This window comes from Phyllostomus hastatus, unplaced genomic scaffold, assembly GCF_019186645.2.
Source record: "Phyllostomus hastatus isolate PE091 unplaced genomic scaffold, TTU_PhHast_1.1 phas_scaffold_1066, whole genome shotgun sequence".
Classification (NCBI taxonomy): domain Eukaryota; kingdom Metazoa; phylum Chordata; class Mammalia; order Chiroptera; family Phyllostomidae; genus Phyllostomus; species Phyllostomus hastatus.
The window spans coordinates 2,375,888-2,396,301 of NW_025334004.1; the positions used below are offsets into that span (position 1 = coordinate 2,375,888).

Here is a 20,414-nt window from a genome sequence, read left to right on the forward strand (position 1 = left end):
AAAAGAAATCTTAAAGAATGTTTCATCTACCATCCTGCTTTTCACCACCCTGCATACGTTTTCCTCTGTCTTAAACCCCGACCACAGCATGTACTCTCCAGCCTTGAACTTCCTGATTGGTATTTCCGTCCCTGACCAGAAGAGCCAGTGGTGACTTAAAAAAAAAAAAACCAGAGTGTCCTGTATTTGCCTAAAAGCAGGACATAAGTTTGTAAAAGTATTCCCCTTCTCCTCTGTAACAGGAAGGACAGCAGTTAATCACTGGAGACAGCATTAGACTCTTATCCGGCTAGAGACTGGATCAGAGCAATCTAACAAACCGTGCTAAAAAAACTAGCATTTATCTACAATTAGTTTCCCTATATATTTGTCTTTACACATTTGCTGCCCCAGAAGCTTAAAGTCCTTTTCCTTTGTCTTGTCAGTTCCCTAAAACTTGTTAGTTTGTTTGTTAAGATTTACATCAGCCCAAGTTCTTACCACACCTATGAGTTACTCACTGCTCCCATGTGTATGTTCCACAGGTATTAATAAACTTGTTTGCTTTTCTTTATTAATCCATTTTTTTGTCTGATTCTGAAGGCGTGGCCAGAGAACCTAGGATGGGTAGAGGAAAAATATTTTTTTTTCTCCCTGAAGTATGCCAATGTATTGGATTGGCCAAAAAGTTCATTTGATTTTTTTCTGTAAGATGGTTCTAGTAGCCCTTAGTTATCTTTAACTTCATCTGAAACAGTTCAGTTAGATTATATTGTGACAGCTGTCATATCAGCATGTATAAAAAAACTTACCAAAATTAGTAAATATTTGTGCAGCCACTTTAATATTGAAAATGGAAGAAAATATTCAATATTTGGGGGATATTATGCTTTATTATCTCAAGAAAGGTAAAAACTCAACTGAAACACAAAAAAAAGATTTGTGCAGTTTATGAAGACATTGCTGTGACTGGCTGAATGTGTCAAAAGTGATCTGTGAAATTTCGTACCAGAGATTTCTTGCTGGACAATGCTCCACAGTCAGGTAGGCCAGTTGAAATTGACAGAAATCAAATTGAGACATTAATTGAGAACAATCAATGTTATACCACACAGAAGACTGCTGACATATCAAAATATCCAAATCAATAAAGTTATTGGTGAAAATAAAAAAATGTGTCTTTTATGGAAAAAAGTCATATGGACTTTTTGGCCAACCCAACAGAATTTTTATTGTATTTTCAGTTACACTATTGTACTAGGAAAGGCCTCTTTAATACTATGTAAATGATGAGAAGAACAGTGCCATACAATTTAGATACATTTTAAATAAATAGAGTAACAATTTCTCCCAGATTTTCTAAGGCAGTTCAGATTTCAAATATGTTTTTGTCTTATATGTCATTATAATGTCATAGGAAATTTAATATTACAGTTTCTAGGCTTTTTTCCCTGAATGCTCCTGCTACTCAAAAGTAGTATGAAATTATTACTTAGATCTATGCTCATTATTTTACTCAGAAGTGTGACCATTTTTAATAATGTATGAATTTTGGAAGACTTACTGGGGCCCCAATCACCACATAACAATGAAATGCAACTAATTATAGTATGCCTTTGGTGTTTAAATTGGGACTGCCTAGTGTTACTAACAGGCTAAAAAAAAATTAGAAAAAGAAACACGATTTACTGATTAGCATAAAATAAAAAATCTTATGTATAGTGAAGTATGTTTTTACAGTCCACTAAGGATTAGGAATACCCACTTAGCTGGACAACTAAAGCTTTTCCATTTCAGCAAGAGAAAGTCTACCAAATTTCTTCTAAACTTACACTTAGAAAAATAAATTTAACTCACTGAGGTAAAGGAGAGCTAATTTAAGGAATGTGACCCTGGAGTCTAACACCATGTTTTAAAATTAGCAACAACTCACAGGTCCTGTAGAAGAAATCAAGTTCGAGTCTCTCTCCCCAAATAAAATACTAATACCTACTTTAATAGGTAGTGAGTTCAAACTATTTTCATACCAGGCACTTAGATAGCATTCTGGGGGCTGAAGACACTGCCCACGTTCCCACCATGTCTGACCCTTCTCCCAGGAATGACTCCCTCTGTTTCCTTCCCTGGTCTTCCTCTTTCTGGGTTTTGAGGAAGCCAAGTGTAGATTTCCTGCACCTTTATCTCCACACTCAAAAAAGATGCATTAAGCACCTTTTTTCTGACAACAATTATGCTGATTCTTAAAAATGAACATCTATCAATGCTTCAACTTCTCTCCAGGCACCACTGATCATGACTTCTTGGTTCTATCTGATCATTTCCCAAATTCCCAGGGCCCATCTCCACTGAGCTTCTTTATCACTTCGCTGCTGTTTAATAGCACCAAAGCTAAACTGCCTAGAAGGGAGGTTGGCCAGCGCTACAGCACAGGCTCAGGTCATACAGGGACTACAGCGCTAGCTTTGGGCTAAGGTACCACAGGGGGGCAGCAGAAAGTCTATTAAACTACAGTCTCCCCGCAGTGCCCCTCCTAAGCTGTAAAAGATTTTGGAGATATTTACCAAAAGATCCTAAGCCTAAGCAACACAACTAGGTCATGGAACGAAAAGAATTAGAGCCCTTAACCCATCAGCTAATGCTCCTTATATCTGTACTTGCAACACAGCCATTACCCAAGTTTTTCAGGCAAACAGACTGCGTGTCTGAGCCATCCTGAAATCTCATCTAAACAAGACCATGTCTAAGATGTAGGACCTCAGAGAAGTACAAAAGCCTACAATTAAAGAGTGCACCATTTACCAGAAGGGCTAACCCTAAGACAATCACTGTAAATATTTATTCTTGCTCTCTATAAATCTTTAATAAGCTTTATTCTGACTTCTGTAACTAAGGCAACAAAATTAACCTTTGAAATTAATTAATGATGACAGTTGAACTATAAAATGTTATATAAAATTACCCGAGTTGTAAAAAGAGTTAACAAAAGGTATATTAAAACAATTTTTTTAAAAAGTAAAAAATCTGAATAAACACAGCTACAGCTATTTTGCATTAGTTGAAATAAGTTCTTTACTCTTAAAAAGCCCTGAATATGTATCACTGTGTTATATCATACTGAAGTAAGTTCAAAATGAGTCATGAACAGTGTTCTCTCGAGTTCACATGCATTTATGAAGTCTATCACCTTAACAAACACGTGACAAGTGTATATAAACCACAGCTTTAAATGTAAAACACAGTCAAAATAAAACAGTCAAAATACTCCACAAGTGAAATTAAGACAAATTACAACACAGAACAAAATATTTTTTAACCTGTCACAGATCTCAAATATAAAGAGCTCTTAACATTCTGTTTAGAAAAAAACTTTAAACAAGGATTACAAATAGGTCATTCACACACACACACAAATAAACAAATGTGGAGCAAAAAAACCTCAATCTCATCAGTTAAAAAAATTTAAAACAATAATATGTCCTTCTTCAGCTACTGAGTTGGTAGAGATGCAAAAGGACAAAATTAAAAAGAACCAGTTTCACCAAGGGTTTGAGGCCCCCCAATTCCACCTCTGAAGCAATCATGAATCCGTTTACTTCTTTTCACTTCTCTGCAGCCCTGGTTCAGCCCAAACCACATTTCATCTGAAGCACTGCCACACCCTCCTCAACACTGTTCTATGCTTACCATCTTATCCAAACCCTGGCTGCCATCTCCACAGTGCAGCAAAGATAACTTCTTAAACTGTGATTTCCACGTCTGAAACCCCACACTGCAGCTTCCCGCTACTCTTAGAATAAAATCCACACCCGTCACACAGCTTACGAGACCCTTCCTGCCATTGTGTAACCACGTACCGCCACCATACACCTCAACTACTCCAATGGAGTTTCAGTTCTAACTGCCTCAGGCCTTTGAGCACTTTATTACTGTTTTCCTCTGAACGCTTTCATCCTGTTTTTCACTGCTGGTTTCCACTCAGCTTGTAGGCCTCATTCCTATGTTATCTCTTCAGACAAGCCTTCCCTGAGCATTTTCTTATCTACGTCCCTTACTTTAGGACAGTCTTTCTGCCCTACCCGAAGGGAAGCTCCCTGCTGAAGGCCCTTTGTTGGTCATTATCTTATCTCTAGGTGCATATTAATCAGTCAACGTAAATATTTGTTCCATGAATGAAAAAATAAATATTACAGAAGTAGTCAACTACATTGATTTTAAGAATATAGATCTTAATTCCAGGTCCTTTGCAGTATGAGACTAACCAGGTTATCTTCTTTAAAAATCATTTCTCCCACCTATTAAAAAAAGAATAATTCCACGAAGTATTTCATTTAAAAATAAGTGATTTTTTAAAAAAGAAATACAGTTAAAATCCTCAGATGGGAAAACATATTTCCTTTAATCACACCATTTCTGTGGTTTGGACTTCAGCAGAAACAGCCGTGAGCCCTCTTCGTCTCTGGAGGAACTGAATTTCTTAACCTGTAAAAGGAAGTGGCCATCCAACTGTTACACCTAAAGAGAAGATTCAGAGAAGTTCCTCAACTGACAGTCTTTGCTATGAGCAAGCTAAACAAAAAACATCTAGAGTCAATGCTATATTATAAAACTCCAAAGTACTCAAATAAAACTGTATTTTCATATTTATATAATGATGAATTAAAATAAAAATATTTGAAGGGGTTTTTCCCCAAAACTGTATACAAAGCCATCTTCCACTTAAAATTCAACTCTTACACTTTTCAAAGTTACTAAAATTCTCTTCAGTACTATGTTAATCAGATTTTTAAGAGTATCCTAGTGGAAAATACAGCTCACATATGGAACCTTACAGGTATTCCCAATAGCTTCTGAAGATGTAATATCTTTTAGATACTTTATAGATGAGCTGTTCATTAACGTGCACTAGTAGCAGCTGAGACATTGGTTGGAATCAGAGAAGATTTCAGGCACATCTGAACAATAGAGTATCAAGATGGCATGTTCCCAATTATTCATTACCTAATAGGTTATGGCCCCTGAAATAGAACTGCAGGTGTCATTGTCCTGAGTTATCTTTTTGATGTCCAGATCATGTCATGCTTATTTTCGCAAAATTCTGTATGCGATAACATCCAAACCATTTGCCAAAATGTCAGTTTCATATACGACAAGAACATCATGTTATCTAACCTGAAAAGGTGGCACGGCTCATTAAAATCGTCTCGAAATCTTGTCAAATGATCTAAAGATGTAAATTGTGAGCTCAAACAATTTGACTTTCAAATGTCACAGATTATTTCAGTATAAAAGAGAAATAAGGAACCAGAGAAAAATACGGATTTAATTTGTAAAAGAACAAAACACTAGTCATGAAGATCAAAACTGGAAAAATGACTAAGAACAGCATTTATGTACTACATCTGGGGGAACAGAATCTCTCAATAACGGAGGGTAAAATTTAGCACAAAATGGCTTTTCAAATTATTTCTGAAAACATTCTTACCATTAAATAACAGTGTCAGTCTCCTAGTGTCTATTCCTTATCTTAATCATGTTCCATACCTATGCAAGAAGAATCAAGCTACACACATAGTAAAAGATCCTCATGACACACACGAAGTTCTGCCTGTATAGAGCTAAGCGTGTACAATAGTGAGGTCCTGGTTCACTAAAGGAACTCCACGATCAATGTTCAAATAACAGATTATCAAAGCACTCTGGCAAAGAGGCACATCAATTTCACTAAAGACAGCTCAAACGTATCCTCCATTTATCATCCTAACGAGCTTTTCTCTTTGGTATAAACAGAGCCAGCACTAATGAGCTAAGGACTGAAAATTGTATATATTTATAAAAGCCAAATCATTAAGTCAAAATAAAACCAAACGTGAAGCACCCACATCTCGGGCATTTTGAGAGTCACGAGGATTCATCCACCATGGTTCCTGCCTAACAAGGTTAAAATGCTCAAAACCCAAACTCCTGTTCTTCTCTAAACCTCCTCCTTCTGCATGCCTTCTTCGGCTTAGCAAACTGCAATTCCATCTTACCATTTGCTGTGGCAAAGACTCTTAGCTGGTGTTCCCTCCCTCCTTCCGACCAATCCATTAGGGCCAATTCTATCAGATGTAAGACCCACTCAAAGGAGGATTTGTGTATTAATCAGAAACTTTCAGTCAGAAGTACTCTACACTTGAGTAAAAACATATAGTCAGATCTAAAAATTTCAGTGCACTAGTACAGCACCTAGCACAGAATAGGCCCTAATAAATATTCGTTGAATGGATGTATGAATGAAATTAATCATTAGTGGTATGGAAATCTGAGCCCTTAATCCTAATTAATACCTCAGTACACACTCGATGGTTCTTCATCCATCATTAAGGAACATCAAATCAGTATCCAGAAGAATGGGAGAACAAATCCACAAGAATTAAACTTGGAGTTACTTTATTATTCCCAAATGATTAAGGAGGATTTTTGTTTCTAACACTCATTACCGTATTGAGTACCAAAACTTAAAGCACTATGTTTTACTGACAATGAACCATTTGTGATCCAGGTTGGGAGCGGAAAACACACTGAGGTAGAATATGTGGAAAAAGTGTCCAAAAGTGGAATAGGAGATAAATACAAATAATGGATGCTAAGATTGAACATAGGCAAAACAATTCAATAAAAATTAGTTAAGACTGTTATAACCTTCATGTAAGGCAATGTTTTACTTTTTATCCAAATCTATAACACATTCCTTGTGTCCCAGAAACTCCATTTCTAATAATATCACTTACAGAAACATTAACAAATGAGTCAAGATATATATTCAAAAATGTTCGCAGCAGTCCTATTTATACAGCAGAATTTTCCAAAGCACCTAAACATTCATCAGCGTAGTTTGGGTAAATGAACCTGATTCGTCCTCACAACAGAATGCCATGTGGTCATTGGAAACAAGAGGTGTCACTGTCCATACCGACATGTCTGTGATGCAGAAATATACATGATTTTCATTCAAGTATATATTTTCCTATATACAGTGAGGGGCAAAAGTCAGTTTACAGTTGTGAGTACATGAAACAGTTTATTCTTGTATCATTACTTATTACTTATTCTATTATCTTCCATACAAACAGCTGTAAATCTACTCTTGCCCCACTCTGTGTACACGTACATGTATGGATAAGCATTAAAAGTCTGGAAGTATACACAACACGGAGGCTAAGAGGGAACAGGAATGCAGAATTCGTGTGGGTAGGGAAATTGCACTCATTTATACATGATATATATGGAATAATTGTGTAGAATGCAGTGCCTTTTTATAAAAAATCAAGGTTAGAGAGAGAGCAAAAGGAAAAGGATAAAGAGAACAAAATGGAAGAACAATTACCAAAGAATTCTCAAGTCCAGAGTTACATATGTCCTTTTAAATATAAATGGCCACGTGGGGACAGCTGCCCAACCAGGCAGTCACAGAATTCACCTTCGCCTGCAGCCCCATTTCCTAGGGTTTCCACTCCCCGGCCTCTTTGGAAACAAATGCCTCCTGGGTCCTGCCCAACCTGGCTGGCAGTGGCAGTTCTAAGAGCAAAAGAGAAGAAAACCGGAGGGAAGGAGAAGCAGGAGAGCAGCTCCCACCCCTCCTTTCCTAACCCCCTGCAGGCACAGCTATTCAGTCCGGGAGCTGAGTCCCTGCACTCAGCCCAAGCCCTGACTGGCTTAAGTGACAGAATTCCCTGCAGACTCACTGAGCCTGAGCACGCCTGAGAAAGCCCCGCCAACAAAGACCTAGCACAGTCACCAAAATAAACCTTTCTCTTTTCACCCTGGCCTTGAATTTAAAAGGAGATGGGCTTCTACAATGCAGACTTTCTTAGCCTCTCTCCTTTCTGACGCTGCATGCAGTAAAAACATGACCAGCAGAACACTATCACACAGCTCGGGGCTAGCTAGGTCTGGGGCGTGCCCCAGGGAACCCAGACTACAGAGAGGTGTGGACTTCCTCGGATTCTCCAGGTTCCTGGGCTCCTGGCCAGCCTGTTCTCAGAATCAGTAGAGGAGTCTCCAAGCCACTGCTGCCCTGGCTCATCCTTCTGCCAGAGGCTGCAATGGAATTAGGTCTGATCTACTCAAGGGACCATTCAGAACCTCTTCCCCAAACATTATGTATTTGTACCCCAATCTGCCACCTCCCTAGACCACCTGTGCTATTATTTACTTAATAGAGTTCTCCAAACTGGTTCTCTGTTTTGTAAACCAATTCTTGTCCTAATCAACAATATGTATGAAAACAGATGTTGAATGTGCTAGCTACTTTTTTAAACCAGTGAACATTAAAACAAACATATAACTGAGGATTTTTAAAAGTGTTGTCTGATTTTCATGGTATGTGAAAGTTTGAAAAAAGTGTTTTGAAAAAAATTATCCTTGGAAAATACACCAGGGTGCAAACAAGAATACTATGTATGATCTTCGGGAGCATTCGCTACCTCTGCAGAAGTGCGGTGCCGTCTATGACCACAAACTCTTGTCTCCAACAAGAAGTACTTGGGCCCTGAGTGGGTGGCTCAGTTGAATGAAATGTCCAGTGCACCGAAAGGTTTTGGGTTCAATCCCGGGTCAGGGTACACACCTAGGTTGCAGGTTCGATCCCCAGTTAGGGTGCGTACAGGAAGCAACTGGTTGATGTTTGTCTCACATCGATACTTCTCTCTTCTCTCCCCCTCTAAAATCAATAAACATACCCTCGGGTGAGGATTTAAAGAAAAGGAATCAGAAAAGGAGAAAGAAGGGACAGCAGGAAAAAAATCCTTTTGTGAGTTTCCTCTATCACTATTTTCAATGTACTTTATTTGGACCAAGTTCCTTTGGCCCACGGGGGAACCCATCTGTGTTTCAAATACGAATGTTTAAAAGACAACAATAAAGAGCTTCCGTTTGGGATGATGACAAAGTTCTGGAGAGTTGTTACAGTGATGGTTGTACAACAATATCAGTATACTTAACACCACTGAACTGTGCACTAAAACATGGTTAAAATGGCGACTGTCATGTATGAGCTGTGGACAGTCACGAGCAGCCTTCCCACTGCGGGTGCCGACGAGTCTGCAGGCGGCTCAGGCGGCTCCATGCATCTGTCTTTACCCCTGGTCTTCTCCGCCTTTCACCTTTCTGGGGTCTACCTACAGCCCGGAAGGGGGTCTGGGGCAGTCCAGGAGAGAAGGAGGCAGTGACCGGTCAGCTCACTACACTTGGCATCCCCTCGCTGCGACTTCGGTGAGCTGGCTCTCCAGCTATAAATCACAGGCCCTGCTTCCCTTCTTCTTAATTTTCTGATACTGCTTTCTGATGAAACTATTGGATAAAATTAGATTGTTAGATTACATATGGCTACATACATATATGCCTTTTACATTAGATACATTTTACATGGTAGTAACCTTGGAAACAAGAATTAGGATTAAATTTAATTCATTTTTGACCTATGGGTTTCAGCTGACACCAGCCAATCTCATGGGGAAGAAGAATCTATATACACGACAATAAGAAACTGATAAAATGAATCTATACTTTTATAAGCAATTCCACACAATTACGAATTATTTTCTTGGAGAATATTAAATTAAGGATATGGAAAGATGCATGTGATACTCCTCTTATTGCCAATTTTAAGCCAGTTTTTGTTCAGTATATGTGTGGCATGGTCGCTGTTTTCTGTTATCTACATCATACAGAGAGATATGTACACAGACAAAAATAAATATGGAGGCCTGCATACCAAACTGATTAATGTTACCCCTGCTGACTTAACAATTTGCTTATCTTTTTAGAGTTCAAAACTTACTATAAAAAAAAACAGATTATTTTTGCATCCAATCAAAGGCTGTAGAATAAACAGGTGTTTTAAAGGTAGATGCACTTCCCCGGTACACAAATACATTCCGCCTCCTCGCCCACCTCGCCAACCACCACGCCCTAATCCTCTGTTATCAACAGAAACGCAGAGGAGAGACCTTGGCAAGCTGCCAGCCTAAATTTAGCAGACCGATCTAAGTTCCAGTTCCTCTCAAATCCTGTCCCTGAAATAGTACTGCTCTTGTGAAACTAAATTTTCCAGGCTCTTCACTCTGGGCTTCATTTTATAAGCTTCTAGTTTTATCACATGGCTATAGGAATCACATACTATTAAAAACAGCACCCCAGTGTGCTAGTTGACGCATTATCCTGGCAAACAGCAACTTGTTTTCTGTGGAACACTTTCTATGTACAAAACTAAGCAACAAAGGTCAAGTCTTTAGAAGCAGATTATTAACTTCAGGAGTCATAAAAAACTGTACAATAGATTCTTATTGAGAAAGAAACACTTCTCCATCTGACTACATGAAGAACTATAAAACTAATTATCATAACAAAGCCTTTGTGGAATTAGCCTCAGCTTTGGAAAGCCATGTCATTAATTATAAACATGAAATAGTAAGATGTACTATATTGCAGGAAAGTTGGTATCTCATATAGCTTAAATGTTAATTACAAAATCATAAGGGCATGATTATGTGTTGAAGTAATTAAAAAATCAGTATGTGATACAGCGTGCACACCTTGAGACCAGGAATCTGACAACCACCTAAATTTTTTCAATGCCAAGGTGGGAACCTGTGTGCCACAGAGTTAAAATAAAACGCATGTGACGACCTGATAGAGATGCGGCTAAGGTGAGGAGTGCTGGTCCAGTGACTGCTAAATGACTTTGAAGAACTCTGAATTTTCAGAGGGCAGTTGAAGCAGAGAACCAAACGGTATCAAGAATCCAAGGTCTTTTTCTCAACACATTTCTGCTTGACATGTGAGGTGGAAGGTCTGTCACTTCCTTGCTTCTCGTTTTCCTGCTCCTCCTCTTAGCGAGGAGGAAGAGGAAAACAGCTGATGTTACTAAGTGTAAATCCCTACTGACAGATGGGTGGGGGCACGGGCCACAGAAGTGTGGTCCCAGGCCCCAGAGGTGCAGTCAGGCCCGAAAAGTCAGGGACTGGAGTGGAGCTCCACCAGCTGGGTTGAAAGACTGTGTGTTCCACCAGTGAGTGGACACCTCCAAATGGGGATGCCATCATTTCCCTTCAAACCATAGGATAAAGCTGATACAAGATTCTGTAATGTTTTCAGTTCTTAAAACGATGTGCACTGTTACCACAAGGACTGTTATCACTGACAGATTCTTCTCCCTTCTTTCCCTGTGGTTTTAGCAGTTCACTTAGGAGTCTAAACATTCCCCCACTCCAGAGGCTCCTATCACAAGGCTCCACCTTCCCTCCCCACCACCACCCCACCCTACCCACCCCCTCCACCCCCCAACACTGCTCTTAGCCGGGCTAACTGTCCACTGCCCCATCCGGACTCCATTAGCTGGGAGACAAGAGACGGTTTCCTGCAAAGCCTGAGCTGCGGACACAGCCTTCCTTCCTGGCTCGGAGTGCCCCTTGCACTCCAGGGCAGCTCCCACAGGTGCCACACGGACAAGTCTTGAGCACATCTTACCATCTGAAGCAGAGTTGAGTCACATCAGGGGGCGAATGGCCAGAGGAGGAAGTTCCACACACAGTTTCACTTTCCTCAACCACTTAAGCAAAGGTATAAAGACACTGATGGGGAATTCTTTCAGAGAAAGAATGCTCCCATGCTCCGCCCTATCCAGGGCCAGAACCCACCCACATGGCCAGGCCCCAAGCCCCAAGGAGCTATTTGAAGGGCCAAATACTGGATTTGTGTGTGTGTGTCTGAAATTAATTACCTTACACTATCTTCTTCAAAAAGGATTTTCCCCCTTTTTATAAAAGGCATATATTGTCTTTGTAAACAGATTCAAATGATACAGAAGTACACTCAAGTTATTAGATGGAGGTGGGTAGGTAGGTAGGTAAGTAGGTAGAAGGGAAGGAGGGCGAGAGAGAGGATGGGCAGGCGAGTGAGCTTCCTCAACCCCGTCCCTCAGAGAGAGCCAGTGCTAGCAGTCTGATGTACATCCTTCAGAACTTAAAAAAAAAAAAAAAAGAATGCAAGCAAATTTACTTGTTAATGAGTGTATTTGCATGTATTCCATAACACCACCTGTGTAAGGAGAGGGAGGGAGGAGACTACACTTATTTGCTAACACATACAGAAGACATCCCTTGAAGGCACCAAAAGAAACAGTTAATATCATCTGGCTCCCAGAAACGGACCTGAGGGACAAGGGTGAGAAGCACACTTGTCCCTCTATGTCCTTTCTTACTATTTCAATGTGGGACCATGTGAATACATTATTTATTTAAAATAGTAACTATTTAACTTAAATATTAAAACCCGAGAAAAATGTACTTAAAACAATGCCTAGCATAGAGCAGGCACTCAATCAAAATGCAGAATGAATGAAACAAATGAGCCTACTATTTTACCGTAATAGAAATTACAACACTCACAAGGCCGATGCAGTTTTAAGTAGCCTACTACATACAACAGAAAAGCAAACAAAAACACGTGATTATTGACATGGAAAGGCATCCGTGATCGGTTCTCACAGAGGAACAGTACACACTAAGAGTGGAAGAGGACTTTAGGATGCAGCAACCCACAAAGATGACAACGAAGATCCTGAACATTCTCTCCCGAGGCTCCTGTGGGCAGAGGGCACACACAGCCAGCCTCCCAAAGTCTGGGGGCACACGTCTGAGGGGCTCTAAATAAGAGGGACAATTTTTTATGTTTATAATTTACCCCAAAATGAAACAAATTTTGTCTTTTGCTCTATAATTAATCATGGCTATATTCACACAAAAACCAATGTCTTTGCCCATATTTCCAAGAAATATGCAATGCACACCTCTTGACTGACCATCCCATATCTGGGGGGATTGAAGCACCACAATTGAAAACCAAATTCCAGTTGAATCTTACACAACTGGTGATCATCAGGGCGAAGTGCTTTACCCACAGTCACGCGGCAACTATGGCGAAGCTGAGACCTGGCTGTGAGAGTGACTTCCTGGTGGGAGCATCGCATTAGACTGATAGTTTTTTTGTGTGTCCCTTTCTTCCTTACCTCTACTCCACGCGCACACAGACACTTCTGCCCCCCCAGATAGAAACCCTCTGATGTCTCACCGGAGGCCAGGGGCCCATGCGCACTTACAAAACCGCACTTCTGTAACCCCTTCACCAGAACCAGTGAACTCATCTGCCTATGCCCACAAAACATAAAGTCTCTATCAAGATCTCTACCTCATTACACTTCATATGAAGCATTTTGTTTTAACAAGAAAATTGTTTCTAAGCACTTTAATAATCATTTCAGCTGTACCATCTGCATACTGGTTAATGTCCTAATTGCAGATCTGTTTCACTTATTTGTTAAAACCAGAACCTTGGTTTGACATTTGATTAACCAACCATTTTGACTAGTTTACATGTTTGAAAACAGCACTACCTACTGCTTACAATATTCCCTAATACACATCCCCCAATTGAGGGAATTGCTTTCTCTCATTTTTTCCAAAGCAGTTTCATATTAGAAATTATTACCTATTTTACATAAAGAATTCCTTGAATAATAAACAATGGTTAAGATACTGAAATTATGTTCCATTCTCACTCAAAGTATTTAGTACCTTAAATAAAGCGTGATGCCTCCCAGTCAAATGCATAAATAATGTCTTATAAATTATTTCTGCAGCAGGCAAGGTGCCTCAGCAGAAAGCCAATTTTAACTAATGAAAGAAAAGAAAGTATGTTTGGAAGAAACAAAGTATACAAATTTGTAGATTGTTACTAAAATAATTTTTCAAATAAAACATAAAACCTGAAGAATGAATGATTCTATTCTCTTGGGGAATTTAAACCAGTGCTTACGTCTAGATATTTTAAAGGGAACTGGGAAATTAGGTGCTTGCACCGAATTCCTATCACGGAGGAGGAATGTCCAAATAGCTTCTCTACTGGATCAAATATCTGTAGTCTACAGGAAAAGTTTCAGACATTTTAGGCTCAAATAAATACCACTGTCATGAAAGTAACCAGTGCACCAAGGTCAAGGCAGCGCCGGTCACGGTCTGAGCTTGGGAGAGTGTGGGCAGAGGTAGTGCTGACAGGAATCCGATGGCCACACCATGGTACAGGGCTCCAGTAGGAGAACAGTCTTCCTGAGCAGCTCCAGGACTTTGTCCAAGGTGATGTGAACCTCCCAAACTTCCACACAACAATCAGGTATAAAGAAAGAAAAAAGCACGTTCCAGTGTCATGACACATTCCAAAGCAACTCAAAAAACATTCAACATGGAAAGACTTCTAAGCCAAGAGACGTACGACCTAATGTTGAGTGACATGCCACCCTCTCTCATCCTCAACTTCTCTTTTGACTTAACTGGGCAGAATGTAATCCTTTTCCTCAGACGATGCTGGTGTTCGACTTGAATGTAATAAACTACATAGGATCCTTTCAACAGTGCACAACACTGCACATATCAGTACAGTACTCAGAGGGCAGCAAGTTTAGAAATGATTAATTGTAATGTCAACAGTTTTCTGTTCAGGTAACTAGAAAAATAAAATAGGATCTAGCCATATTCCTTCCAAAGACTCTTACTATTTGAAGCTGTGGTTTCTGTGTAAATTTAATTAATAATACAACTCATGACTTAGATTTGGGTCTATTTCCTCTAAACATAAGATCATATAATAAATGCTCAGGTCTCACCTAACTCTTACAAGCTAGGGAGGTAGTAGTCATACTCCTGTGTTCCACTAGCACCTGGACCATGCACTTCACACCAGTAAGCTTGTTCTCCTCTGAATCCCTGAAGATCAGCCACCAGGCACCACGCAAGGACAAGGCTTCCAGAAGAGCTCACCCTTATAACAACACCAGGGTCGCCACCCAAGAGTTAGTTTCAGTGATGAGGAAAAAGAGTCAACATACAAAGAGCAAATAAGTGAATAACAAACATGAGAACAAAATATTAGTGTAAAATGGTATAATGTCTGAGAAATGCTTTAAAATGCGGCCTCCTGTCTGCCTCCCCTGCACCCAGAGCGAAGTAGGAGGTGGCAGGGATAGAACAAGAATCACGGTTAAGCTGATGGCTATTAGAAGGGTGAGAAGGATATGGAGTTCATTTGACTAGTTCCTCTACATTTTCAAAAATTGTTTCTAAAAACTGTCTTAACATTCTTTTAAACTGTAATTTAATCTGGTATGAACCAAATTTATTTTAAAATAATAGATGCACATACACAAGACATAAAGCTCCCAGGAAAAATAAATTAAGAAAATGGGTGAAGGGGGTCAAAAGCAAAACTTCTGGTTGTAAGATAAAAAAAGGCATGCAGATGTAACGTACGGCGTGGGGACTATATTAATGACACTGTGTTCATATTTGAAAGTTGCTAAGAGAATGGATCTTAAAAGTTCTCATCACAAGGAAAAGAATCTGTAACTGTGGATGGTTGATGGGGGGCTCAAATGTTGGAAAAAACTTAGTTTCAGGTAGTAGCTAATAAGCTTAGTAATCAATACATGTAAAAAGCTATTGTTTCAGGAACTGAAGGTAACTTCCACCCTGGTTCCAGGAGACCATAAACAGTCCCACCTCTGTGCTTCAGGAGGTCTCCAGTGATTCAAGAGGGAATCTGAGCCACTGTCCTCCGGGGGAGATGCCCGCCACCCAGGACACAGATAAGAACCACTGCCCAGGTCACACACAATTAACTTTTCCCCGAATTCCAATCCTCCTGCCTACACTCCTCTTCTCTTTATAAAAAGGGTCTGTTTAAAATGGAATTTAAGACAGTCTGTTAGGGAACAAACCCACCGTATTCTCAGATCACCAGCCATCTGAATAAAATGCCCATAAAGATTTAACCCAGCCACTGCTGATTGGGTCTGGTAGGTGACAGGGAGCATGAATGCCCCCAGCTTTTCTGGTTTCGTGGTGACAAATGTTACCTAGACTATTGTAATCATTTTGCAATATGTACAAATATCAAATCATTATGCTGTACTCCTGAACCCAATACAATGTTCTATGTCAAAAATAAACCTAAAAATATAAACAAGTACAGGAAAAAATTTCTATCGGGTGATAGAATGAAATCAAAGTCAACCTGTTTCACACAACTACTAAGCAGAGAATCACCACTCACAGCAACAAGCTCTTCCCACCAAGCCTCCTGCTTTATCAATGCTTACTGGAGCTACATCTCTTTTTTTACTGTTTTCTATCTACTTTGTAAGGTTTATATTTGATGATTTCATATATGCATACATTGTGAAACCACCACCTCTTCAGTAATCTACCCATCCATACATCCCTGCACAAAGTCAGACCCCACTCTGATTAGACTTAACACTTCCCATAGTCAGTGGGGCCTTTATCTGCTGCCCCTTTCCTGAGAGAATGAAAACATATGTCTGGTTTCTCATGAGACCAGGTCAAGTCAACAACAGAAAGGCAGCAAAGCAATCAGACTCTGACACGCAAGAATGCCTCATATTAGATAGACAACAAAAACCAAAAGCCCAAACCACTGCATGCCACTTATCGGGAAGATACCTATTCAGGCTTTACTCTGTATTTTCTTTCTGATTCCTCACTCTCCCCATTATTTCCTTTCCAGCTTCAGAGGCAGATAATAAAGTCAAGAAATGGCTGAGAAACTCCATAATGGCAGACAAGGAGGTAGGTTAGGTTTTGAGACACTGTTCTAAAAGTTCCATCTGTTAAAGCTCTGAGACTCTGAGACTAAGGACAGCTGTAGACCGTGGGCCTCTTCTGCTACCTGTCTCTCAACGCGAAAAAAGATTCCCTGGGTGGAATGTTTCTATGCCAACAGGCTCAACTGAGACCCAGCTGACGGAAGTGTTGACTGAGCAGGACAGCTTTAAAAGATTTTGCAAGTCAGCTGATAAAGGTTCAGCTTCCAAAACAAGGTGATTCTTTGAATCTTACACGTCACAGGGACACCGCTCAGTCTGTCTTCCTAGAACAAATGTTCACAGTTCTGACCTTTGCCACCTGAGTCATTTATCCAGTCATCCAGGGGAAAAACTGCCACATAAGGCAATCCTTTGGGTTGAAGGGAATATGACTAAGAAGAAGAATTCTCTTATCTTTCTTCTCTGAACTTTTTTTTTAAGAGAAGCTTGCTTTTCTTAAAACACCGGTCAGTTCCTATTGTATGCATAATGTGAATCATATGAGGTTTTCCATTTTGCTTTGGCCACCAGGAATCCCTTCACCAATGTGCACACCGTGTTGACACCTGATCTGAACCTAAAGATTCAGTGCTGATACCTAAGGAGTCGGCATGTTTTGTCTCTTGGATCCTGAAACAAAATGTTGATCCCCAGACACACTGAATTCCTACTTCAGGAGAGAGAGTCAGGGTTGGTACTAGGGGTGAGGGTGTGATGCTTGTCTCTGTTGCTGCAGCTTCAGGTGAGTTCTGGACCACACTTTACGACACACGGCAGGGCAGACCTTGTGCAATTCTGGACACATCCGTGACTTAACTCCTTCTGCCATTCGGTTATCCGTAACTCTCAGTATTGTGGGGTTTTCTCACAGGGTGTGGTCTTCAAATAAGTCTATACAAATTCTGGTGCCGGGCACCATAAAATGGAGAATAAAATAAACCTGAGGTTATGTGAAATAAAAACACAATTGCAAAAGACATAAGTTTTTTTATAGCTGCTTATACATTTTGATTTAAGTCATATCTCACTTAATTTCAGAGGCAGGCAAGCAAGTCAAGTAGGGCTCTAATGTTCAGGCTGTTAGCCCCACTCGCACTGTGTTTTTTTATGTCTTTGCTTCTCATTTAACTAACCAAATTGTTTAAGTAATAACTGACTTGAAACGTTTCTCCCTCTCTTAAAGGTTAAAATAATGAAGTTAATAACTGATTCTTAAAGTAAGTCAAGTTATGAAACAAATGCACAAATCACTACACTATATGAACTAATTACACTTAATGAACTAATTATCACATACAAAATAACGTTGTAATCTACAATGGATTCCTTTTAGCTTTTACACAACAGGAAGAGCTCCGCGGAAGGTTTCTGGTGGCACTTGAGTGAGCTGGGGGTTTTGTCTCACATCTAACCAATAAGCTTATCCTTTCACCCAGAAACATCCAGAACGATCAAACCGTGAGGTGATGGCAAAACCCGGCCCTGTTCTCTGTAGCTACATAGCTTTTTCTATTAGATGCCCAAAGAAACACCTTCCTGGGTTACTGTTGTGATGAATATACTGAAGGTTTATAATTCCGGATCCAAGCCACATAAAAATCAAATTAAAAAAGTTGGCGGGGCCCTGGGATACCAGTAATAAATAACAGCTCCTTGAACCATTGAGAAGGAGGTGTAACTCCACAGCACAGTCGAAACGCTCTGAGCGGATCAGACTGGATTAATTCTTCCCTCACAGCACGCTGATGCGGGTGATGGCTAAGCAGCCTCTCCCTGTCTCTGGTGTTAGCTAATAGAAGCCTGACAGCTCTGTTCCCACTGGTCGATGTGCATACCAAGTGCTTACCAAGACTCAGTCATAGTTGCTTCCAAACATGTTTATGTAGGTTTGACTTGCTTCTGTTGTTACATCATGTAATTAAATATTAAGTAATCAATGAAATTTGAGTCTGAAAAAGTGAACTGCTGTTTCTATAAAACTAAACTGAATGCTTTAGAAACACCTGACACAGGTAAATAACTCATGTTATTATTAGCTATCAAGATAATGTTAATATTCTGAGGAAAAAATGTGACAAACTCTAGACAGATCCAGTGTTTCGCTGCTTTGAAAGCTTTGATATTCTGGCACTATTTTAAAGAAACAAAGTCTGGCCTTGGCCTAGTTGCTCAGTTGGTTGGAGCATCAAACTATGCACCAAAAGGCTGCAGGTTCGATTCCTGGTCAGAGCACATTAGCTAGGTTGTGGGTTCGATTCCCAGTTGGGGTGTGAATGGAAGGAAACAGATTGATGTTTCTCTTTCTCAAAAAACAAACAAACAAAAAAAACCCATATCTTCAAGTGAGGATTAAAAAAAAAAAGACTGGCTATTGTGCGTGGTACATTATGAGTGTGGTTTGTGCAAGAAAGACAGCATGGAAAATATATCAGATGACCCATGTTCAAGGAACTCGTGACACTGAGACAGGATAGTAAGAAGCTAGGGAAGTTCCTTGGCGAGTGGAATAGGGAAACTGAGACAGACAATGCCTGAGCAACTTGCAGCCAGGTGCAGATGGTCGCCAGTGGCAAAACTGGGAAAACAAGGACCTTGCCCCAGGGTCAAACCTTTCCTCCCTGGAGATAACATCTAGGCCTCGGTTGTGTTTCAGCTCCAGGCTCAGAAAAGCAGCAAAACCAGGTGGGCCGATGCCAGGACCAACTGCAGTGATGAAAGACCCCTGTCCTGTCACTGACCAATCAGTAAAGACCACAACTCTAAAAGGGCACACCTGGAAATTGGATGAATATTTGCTGAAACCTTCCTTTGAGACCTCCTGTAAGATTCCTGCCACTGCAAGAGACAAAAGCCTCAGGACAAGCCCCAGCGTGCGCACCCTCTCCCTCTGGAGAGCAGCCCTTGTCCCGCCTTCTCCCTCTCCTTCCCCCACTCCTTCCTTCACAGGCTCCTGCACCTCCTAAACTCTAAGGCACTGGGCAGCTGGCAGCCTGTCCCAGGCTAATCCCCTGAACCTGTCCCCAAAGTCCCCTTTTCTCTGACTTCCCTGTGAGCCTTAGCTCTGGGGCCCAGGCTCTCCTGTTGCTTGCTCTATATACTAAGCCCTTCCTTGTTTCACTGTCCCCAACTTTAATAAACGTACCGTCATACTCACCTGGACTCGTGTTGTGAAATCTTTCCCACACTGAGTCAAGAACCTGCGCCTACAGCTGGCCCTGGGCAGACTGGCTTAGGGCCAGGCCCTCGTCAGGCAGCCACACTACCTAAAATACTGACTAATTCTGAACATCAATACTTCTGCACTTAACCAGATGTTTTTGGTGGGTATGCATTTTTTTACTTCCACCATTAACTGATTAATCATTTAACTACATGTCCCAATTATATTTGATTAGACCTTCTGGAAGGAACTAAGCCAAGGTCAGTATCATCCCACATATTTTCATCTTTCCTTGATAAAGAGCTTCAGCAAAAAGGAATGGGGAAAGTTTGCCGTGAGGACATCTCATACTCTTTCAGGGGCCATCTCATCAAGAGTCGGCACCTCCCTAAGCTCCGTGAGGTGTGGCCCCCCAGGTCCCACCCTCCTGCAGACAGAAGTGAACACTGCCTTTCCCCCCCTTCCCTTCACCTTTACAACCCCATTGTCTCAAGTCCACGTGTGCTCAGCCAGGAGTTGAACACAGCAAGGTAAAGGCGATTCACACTGTAAGGTACGTTTCTCTTCACTAAGATGCTG

The 20,414-nt window shown here is 40.6% G+C and overlaps 1 protein-coding gene across 5 annotated transcripts in view; it reads right to left on the bottom strand.

The window, feature by feature from the left end:
* Positions 1-20,414, bottom strand: part of SGMS1 (sphingomyelin synthase 1) — a 282,263-nt gene that overhangs the window by 54,109 nt on the left and 207,740 nt on the right. For 2 of the 5 annotated variants that reach the window (XM_045853991.1, XM_045853993.1), the window contains one exon: positions 486-597. The exons of the other annotated variants lie outside the window; for them this stretch is intronic. The gene's annotated coding sequence lies outside the window, so the exon portion shown is untranslated. The remainder of the gene's footprint in view (positions 1-485; positions 598-20,414) is intronic. 5 annotated transcript variants of the gene reach the window in all.